The sequence below is a fragment of the Panicum virgatum genome, chromosome 7K (assembly GCF_016808335.1).
Source record: "Panicum virgatum strain AP13 chromosome 7K, P.virgatum_v5, whole genome shotgun sequence".
Lineage (NCBI taxonomy): Eukaryota > Viridiplantae > Streptophyta > Magnoliopsida > Poales > Poaceae > Panicum > Panicum virgatum.
The window spans coordinates 12,573,166-12,581,262 of record NC_053142.1 but is presented as its reverse complement, the minus strand read 5'-3'; the positions used below and the strand labels follow the sequence as shown (position 1 = coordinate 12,581,262).

The window sequence follows — 8,097 nt, the reverse complement described above, 5'->3', positions numbered from 1 at the left end:
ATATTGGAATATGTGATAATTTTTTACTAATAGCTGGCATCCTCAGATCGATCTGTGACGTTTCAAAGATTGTCTTTGGGCACCATACTTCCGGGGAGTGGTTATCTCGCACGCAATCCATGACCGCAATAAATGCACACACCTAGGATTCTAGCTAGGAAACGGTAGTATGTCACAAACGAAGTTGTTGAGATTTCAGGGAGGTGTTAACTAGGGTGGGGAGTAGCTTTAGATTTCAGGGAGTACGTGTTGAGATTCATTTAAATAATGTGGCGAAACTCGATCTACTCCCCATCTCGGATAGTCACGCAGTAGGTGGAATCAGGGCACTCAAAATGTTAGATACTATAATTATTAGTTTTTTCACAATGCAATTTTCTATCAGGGTGCTCCTAATGCAGACTTCATCATAGAGTTTAAGTCTATTAATTATCCTCTCATTTATAACTTTTTACTGATATGGCGCTGTAATTATTGAAGAAAGAGAGGGAAAATATAACAAACCAAGTCTATCTAAGAAACCAAGTCTTCACGCACACCAAGACCGTTTGTGAAACAGACAAGCGGGTCATGGGATATTATGATAGAAGATTGCATTATGAAAGATAGTTTTTTGACACGATATCCTAAAGTATAGAAACTACGATAGTTTCTAGCATTGAGTGCCCTCATAGTATTCCATGACTCATTTGTCTATCTTACAACGGTCTTGATTTGTGTGAACATTTGGTTAAGATAGCAAGGCAGATGTTGTAGATCTTGGTGGTAGTAGCAAATATTCAAATGAGAACTTTGAAGGCCGAAGAGGAGAAAGGTTCCATGTGAGCGGAGTCTCAACCATAAACGATGCCGACCAGGGATCGGCAGATGTTGCTTATAGGACTCTGCCGGCACATTATGAGAAATCAAAGTCTTTGGGTTCCGGGGGGAATATGGTCGCAAGGATGAAACTTAAAGGAATTGACGGAAGGGCACCACCAGGCGTGGAGCCTGCGGCTTAATTTGACTCAACACGGGGAAACTTACTAGGTCCAGACATAGCAAGGATTGACAGACTGAGAGCTCTTTCTTGATTCTATGGGTGGTGGTGCATGGCTGTTCTTAGTTGGTGGAGCGATTTGTCTGGTTAATTCCGTTAACGAACGAGACCTCAGCCTGCTAACTAGCTATGCGGAGCCATCCCTCCGTAGCTAGCTTCTTAGAGGGACTATGGCCGTTTAGGCCACGGAAGTTTGAGGCAATAACAGGTCTGTGATGCCCTTAGATGTTCTGGGCCGCACGCGCGCTACACTGATGTATTCAATGAATATATAGCCTTGGCCGACAGGCCCGGGTAATCTTGAGAAATTTCATCGTGATGGGGATAGATCATTGCAATTGTTGGTCTTCAATGAGGAATGCCTAGTAAGCGCGAGTCATCAGCTCGTGTTGACTACGTCCCTGCCCTTTGTACACACCGCCCGTCGCCCCTACCGATTGAATGGTCCGGTGAAGTGTTCGGATCGTGGCGACGGAGGCGGTTCGCCGCCCCCGACGTCGCGAGAAGTCCATTTAACCTTATCATTTAGAGGTAGGATAAGTCGTAACAAGGTTTCCGTAGGTGAACCAGCGGAAGGATCATTGTCGTGACCCTTAAACAAAACAGACCGTGAATGTGTCATCCATGTCATCGGGCCACGGTCCGGCCAAGGCTCCTCACCTTCTCTACGTTGGTGAAGGGCTGCCAAAGAACCCACGGTGCCGAAGGTGCCAAGGAACACTGATATTGCCTTGCTCGGGTCACGTTCGGCCTGCCGGTCATGCCCCGTGCAATGTTGCTATCTTAACCAACACGACTCTCGGCAACGGATATCTCGGCTCTCGCATCGATGAAGAACGTAGCAAAATGCGATACCTGGTGTGAATTGCAGAATCCCGCGAACCATCGAGTTTTTGAACGCAAGTTGCGCCCGAGGCCTTCTGGTTGAGGGCACGTCTGCTTGGGCGTCACGCCAAAAGACACTCCCAACCCATCATTGGGCACGGATGTGGTGTTTGGCTCCCCATGCCTTGTGGTACGGTGGGCTGAAGTTGGGGCTGCCGGCGTATCGTGTCGAGCACCTGCATGTGGTGGGCGACATAAGTTGTTCTCGGTGTAGTGTCTCGGCACACAGCCAGCTTCTTGGCCTAGAGGACCCATTTAAGACCGTAGCGCCTCGGTGCTCGGACCGCGACCCCAGGTCAGACGGGATCACCCGCTGAGTTTAAGCATATAAATAAGCGGAGGAGAAGAAACATACAAGGATTCCCCTAGTAATGGCAAGCGAACTGGGAGCAGCCCAGCTTGAGAATCGGGTAGCCTCACTACCCGAATTGTAGTCTGGAGAGGCGTCCTTAGAGACGGACCGGGCCCAAGTTCCCTGGAAAGGGACGCCTGGGAGGGTGAGAGCCCCGTCCGGCCCGGACCCTGTCTCACCACGAGGCTGAAAGCATATAGGCCCCTAATTCGAGTTTTAGTAATTAATGACAACAGTTTGTGGATTAACAATTTCATTCGAGATAATGAGCATAGGTTGATTCACAGAAAAAAGGGATTTGGTTGTGAACGTGTGAAGTTTGGAGATGATATGCAAAGCTCGGGCTCAAGGCAAAGGTATAAAATAGGGGTTTTGTATTTTACCGGTCACAAGGTGTTTAGTGGATGAAAAGTGACCGGATTTGTTGGATAGATAGCCGTACTATCAAGAGGGTTTGTGTACTCGTGCTTGACGGGTCTTTAGTGCCATTTTGCTCAAAATGTCTAGGTGCATGCATAAGGGCTAACGTCGTTTTGAAAAGATTTGAAAAAGATCAAGTTTGAGAGCTGACTGCACAAGCGCGGACAGTCCGCACACGTACCAGAGAGCATGTATGGCTCTGGTGGAAATTAGATGTGACTGGCGGACAGTCCGGCCCAGATGGGCGGACGGTCTGCAGCTCTAACTCAAAATGTACCAGAGAGAGTGTTTTCTCTGGTTGGGCTTATGATCTGTGTGGAGGACGGTCCACCCCCGGGGGGGCGGACGGTCCGCTGGCTATTTGACAGTTTGTACCACAGAAACGGCGGACGGTCCGCCGGGCTTTTTCAAATTGTTCCAGAGACGATGCTCGTCTCTGGTGGTGTGGAACACATAACTGCGGACGGTCCGCCCCTGGGGAGCGGACGGTCCGCCAGGGCTGTAATGGCTAGTTATGACACGCATTAAATGCACTCTGACTCACTGGTTTATAACTGCGGATGCATTAAAAGAGTGTAACGGCTAGTTTTTGAAGGGATGTCTATATATACCCAATGTCCGGCAATTGGGTCTTTCTCTTGGCCATTTGGACTGCATACTTGACACTATAGAGCTAAGGCATCCCTCTCTCACACACACTTGCTTAGAGATTGCATTCTTGAGAGTGTGAAGGCTTTCTAGTGCATTGCATCAATAGTTTGAGCTTTGTGGCACTAGGGAAACTTCAAGCAAGCATCATCGACTTGTTACTCTTGGGAGTTGCCGCTCCCTAGACGGCTTGGAGACGAGGATTTCGTGGAGCTCCTCCAAGGAGATTGTTGAGGAGCCCCGATTTCGGTTGTGAGAGGTCTTGTGCTCACCTCACCGGAATGGTGAAGAGCAACTCTAGTGGAATCGAGGTGTGGAGCGGTTCCTTGATTCAAGCCAGCTCAAGATCAAGAGGTTTTTGATAGAGGAGCGGTTGATTCTTGGAATCCACCTCAACGTGGATTAGGGGTGACCGGCAAGTCATCGACATCACGGGATAAATTCTTGTGTCAAGCTTGGTTACTTCTCTTGCTCACTTTAATTCTTGCTTTTATTTTGAGCAATTTACTTTACTAGAGCTTGATTTGTATCTTGTCACCCTAGGTTGTAAACCCATCTAGAGATAGTAGTAGCATGACATAGGGCTTTCCTTTGTTACTAATTAAATTTCTCTAGTGTTGTTGGTTTTAGATTTTAAACCGCCTATTCACCCCCCTCTAGTCGGTGTTCTTGATCCTACAAGTGGTACCAGAGCTAAGTACTCCATTAATTGCGGATTTAACCATCTTGGAGTAGAACAATGACTAGTGATAATGTGATTCATGTTGGGAAGCCACCGTTCTTTGATGGGAACAATTATGATTATTGGAAGACTAGGATGTCGGCTCATCTCAAAGCCATGAGTAGAAAGCTATGGAGAGTAGTAAGTGATGGATATGTTATTTTGGACTCAATGAAATTGTCACCCTTAGATGAGGAAAATGAGATTCTAAATGATCAAGGGGTTAATGTGCTCTTTAGTGCTCTTGATGTGACTGTATTTAATAGAGTCAAGAGCCTCACAAATGCAAATGACATATGGAAGAAGCTCATGGAAATTCATGAGGGCACATCAAGTGTGAAGGAGGCCAAGTTATATTTGCTTAAGGGCAATTTTAGTGAATTTACCATGAGGAGGATGAGAGTATAGCCGAGATGTTCAACCGGCTAAATGACATTGTGAATGACATCAAGGGACTTGGATTTGAGGTACCTGATGGGGATTTCAACCACAAGTTTCTTAGATGTCTTCCGGAAAGATATGACACAATTGTGACCTTACTTGTAAGGTCAAATGTGAAGACCGCAACTCCCACACAAATATTGGGAGAAATTCTCACCCATGACATGTTCAAGAAATCTCAAGATGAAGCTCATGGGGGAGAAATTGATATGAAAAAGAAAAGTGTGGCATTCAAAGGGAGAAATGATGAAAAGAAGAAAAGAATGGACAAGCTTATTTTGTTGAATGGGATTCCGATGCAAGCTCCGATGATGATGATAATGATGATGACAAGCCATCCAAGGGAGTTGCCGGGATAGCCATCAAGGAGGCTCTATCACTCTTCTCTACACCACATTGTCTTATGGCAAAGGGTGGTGCAAAGGTAGAACAAGATGGGGAACTTGATGAACTTTCATATGATGATCTTGTTGAAATGCTCAATGATGCCGATGAATTCATGACGAAGGAAAAAGCTAAGTTAAAGGATTTGAAGTTCAAGTTTACTTCTCTTCAAGATTCCTATGAGGAGCTAAAGACTTCTCATGAGAATCTCAAAGAAACTCATGAGAAGCTTGAGGAAGCTCACAATACCTTGCTTAATCATGAAAGAAAAGCAACATTGAGCATTGGTGTTAATTGTGATTTAATTGATGATAAACCTTTTGGCTCTAGATCTACTAGTTCTTTTTGCACCAAAATTGATAACCCTTCTTGCAATGAATCTCTCATTATGGAAAATAATTTGTTAAAGAAAGAGATTACTTGCTTGACTAATGATTTGAGAAAGTGCTATGATAGTAGAGCCAAGTTTAATCATTGTTGGGCAAGCCAAAAGTTCACCTTGAACAAGCAAGGGTTTGGATACATTCCTAAGAAAGGGAAGAAGGCTTTTGTGCAAATCAAAACTACTTTTGTGAAGAATAGTGGTAAGTCATATTGTGAAAAATGCAAGAAGGTTGGTCATGTTGAGAAGAATTGCACCAACAAGAAAGTCATATCCTTTTATTCAAGTTACATTCTTATGAAAAATTCAAATGGCAATGTTAGTGCAAAATTTGTTGGAATACCTATAGATGGTGCTAAAAAGAATGCCATTTGGGTGCCAAAAGTCTTGGTCACTAACGTTCAAGGACCCAAGAAAGTTTGGTTACCTAAAAGAGTTAATTCCTTTTTGTAGGTGAATTACAAGTCCGGAGGAAGACATTGGGTGCTTGATAGTGGATGCACTCAACACATGACCGGAGATCCAATGATGTTTTCCTCTCTAGATGAGAATGTGGGTGGCTATAGTGACATCATCTTTGGTGACAATAGCCGGGGTAAAGTCAAAGGAGTTGGTACAATTCCTATCTCAAGTGATCATTCTCTTTCAAAAGTATTGTTGGTTGATTCTCTCAAGTTTAATCTCTTAGCGGTCACTCGACTTTGTGATTTTGGATATAAGTGTAGTTTTACTAAAGATGATATTGTAGTGACTAGCTTGGATGGAAAAGATCACATCTTTACGGGATTTAGACATGAGGATGTATATCTTGTGGATTTTGCTACTAAAGAGGCAAACTTATCTACTTGCTTATTCACTCAATCATCTTTGGGTTGGTTATGGCATAAAAGGCTTGGTCATGTTGGCATGAAGCAACTCAACCGACTTTTGAAGCATGATTTAGTAGTCGACTTGAAGAATGTGAAGTTTGAAAAAGATAAGTTATGTAGTGCATGTCAAGCCGGAAAGCAAGTTGCAAATACTCATCCCACTAAGAGTGTCATGTCAACCGAGAGACCATTGGAATTATTGCATATGGATTTATTTGGTCCTACAACATATAGAAGTATTGGTGGAAATTGCTATTGTCTTGTGGTAGTGGATGATTACTCGAGATATACATGGGTTTTCTTTCTTCATGACAAGGCCAATACATATGACACATTTAAAAAATTCTTGACAAGGGCCGAAAATAAATTTGAGCTCAAGGTGAAGAAAGTGAGGAGTGACAATGGAAGTGAGTTTAGAAACACGAGAGTTGAGGAATGGTGTGATGAGAAAGGAATCAAACATGAATTCTCAACCAAGTACACTCCGGAACAAAATGGTCTTGTTGAGAGGAAAAATAGAACCTTAATTGATATGGCAAGATCAATGCTCTCCGAATACAATGTTTCAGATAGCTTTTGGGCCGAAGCAATCAACACGGCTTGTCATGCCTCTAATAGATTGTATTGCCATAGATTTCATAACAAGACCTCATATGAGTTGCTCATTGGAACGAAGCCAAATATCTCATATTTTAGAGTGTTTGGTTGCAAATGCTATATTCTCAAGAAGGGAACTCGGTTATCAAAGTTTCAAAGCAAATGTGATGAGGGTTTTCTTCTTTGATATTCATCTTGTAGCAAGGTTTATCGGGTCTACAACAAAACACATGGCATTGTTGAAGAAGTATATGATGTTGAGTTTGATGAAACCAATGGGTCTCATAATGAACAAGAAAATCTTGATGATGTGAGAAGTGATGGTTTGAGAAATGCAATGAAAAATATGTCAATTGGTGATGTTAGACCAAGAGAAGAAGATGAAGACGAAGATGATCCTTCTATCTCTATTAGAGTTAATCCTTCAACTTCTATCTCAAATGATCAAGCACAACCAATTGTACAAGATTCAAGTAATGATGATTCTCAAGTACAAGATCAAGTTGGTTCATCTAGTGCACCTTCTCCATCAACTCAAGAACCCATTGTTCCTCAAAGAATTCATCATATTCTTGCAAAGGATCACCCGGTGGATCAAATCATGGGTGACATTAGTAAGGGTGTCCAAACTCGATCTCGCATTGCTTCATTTTGTGAACATTATTCTTTTGTATCTTTTCTTGAACCTAAATGTGTAGATGAAGCATTGAGAGATCCGGATTGGGTGAATGCTATGCATGAAGAATTAAATAATTTCTCCCGGAATCAAGTTTGGGATCTAGTTGAGAGGCCCAAGAATTATAATGTTATTGGCACTAAATGGGTCTTTAGAAACAAGCAAAATGAAGATGGAATGGTTGTGATAAACAAGGCAAAATTGGTAGCTCAAGGCTTCACTCAAGTCAAAGGTTTGGATTTCGGTGAAACTTTCGCTCCCGTTGCTAGATTAGAAGCTATTAGAATTTTATTAGCTTATGCTTGCTCTCACAACATAAAACTTTTTCAAATGGATGTGAAAAGTGCTTTCTTGAATGGCAAGATTAGTGAACTTATTTTTGTTGAACAACCTCCCGGTTTTGAAGATCCCAAGAAGCCAAATCATGTATACAAGCTCTCTAAAGCTCTTTATGGTCTTAAGCAAGCTCCACGAGCTTGGTATGAAAGATTGAGGGACTTTCTTATCTCTAAGGGCTTCAAAATTGGTAAGGTTGACACTACTTTGTTCACTAAAGAAATTGGTAAGGATTTATTTGTTTGTCAAATTTATGTTGATGATATTATCTTTGGTTCAACTAACCCAAGTTTTTGTGAGGAATTTGGTGAAATGATGTCTAGGGAATTTGAGATGTCCATGATTGG

General features: G+C 42.7%; 1 non-coding gene across 1 annotated transcript; it reads left to right on the top strand.

Moving 5' to 3' along the window:
• The first annotated feature begins 1,833 nt into the window (after window positions 1-1,833).
• On the top strand, window positions 1,834-1,989 carry LOC120643176. Its single transcript, XR_005662866.1, has one exon. It is a non-coding gene; the product is annotated as a 5.8S ribosomal RNA (ribosomal RNA).
• The last annotated feature ends 6,108 nt before the right edge of the window (window positions 1,990-8,097 follow it).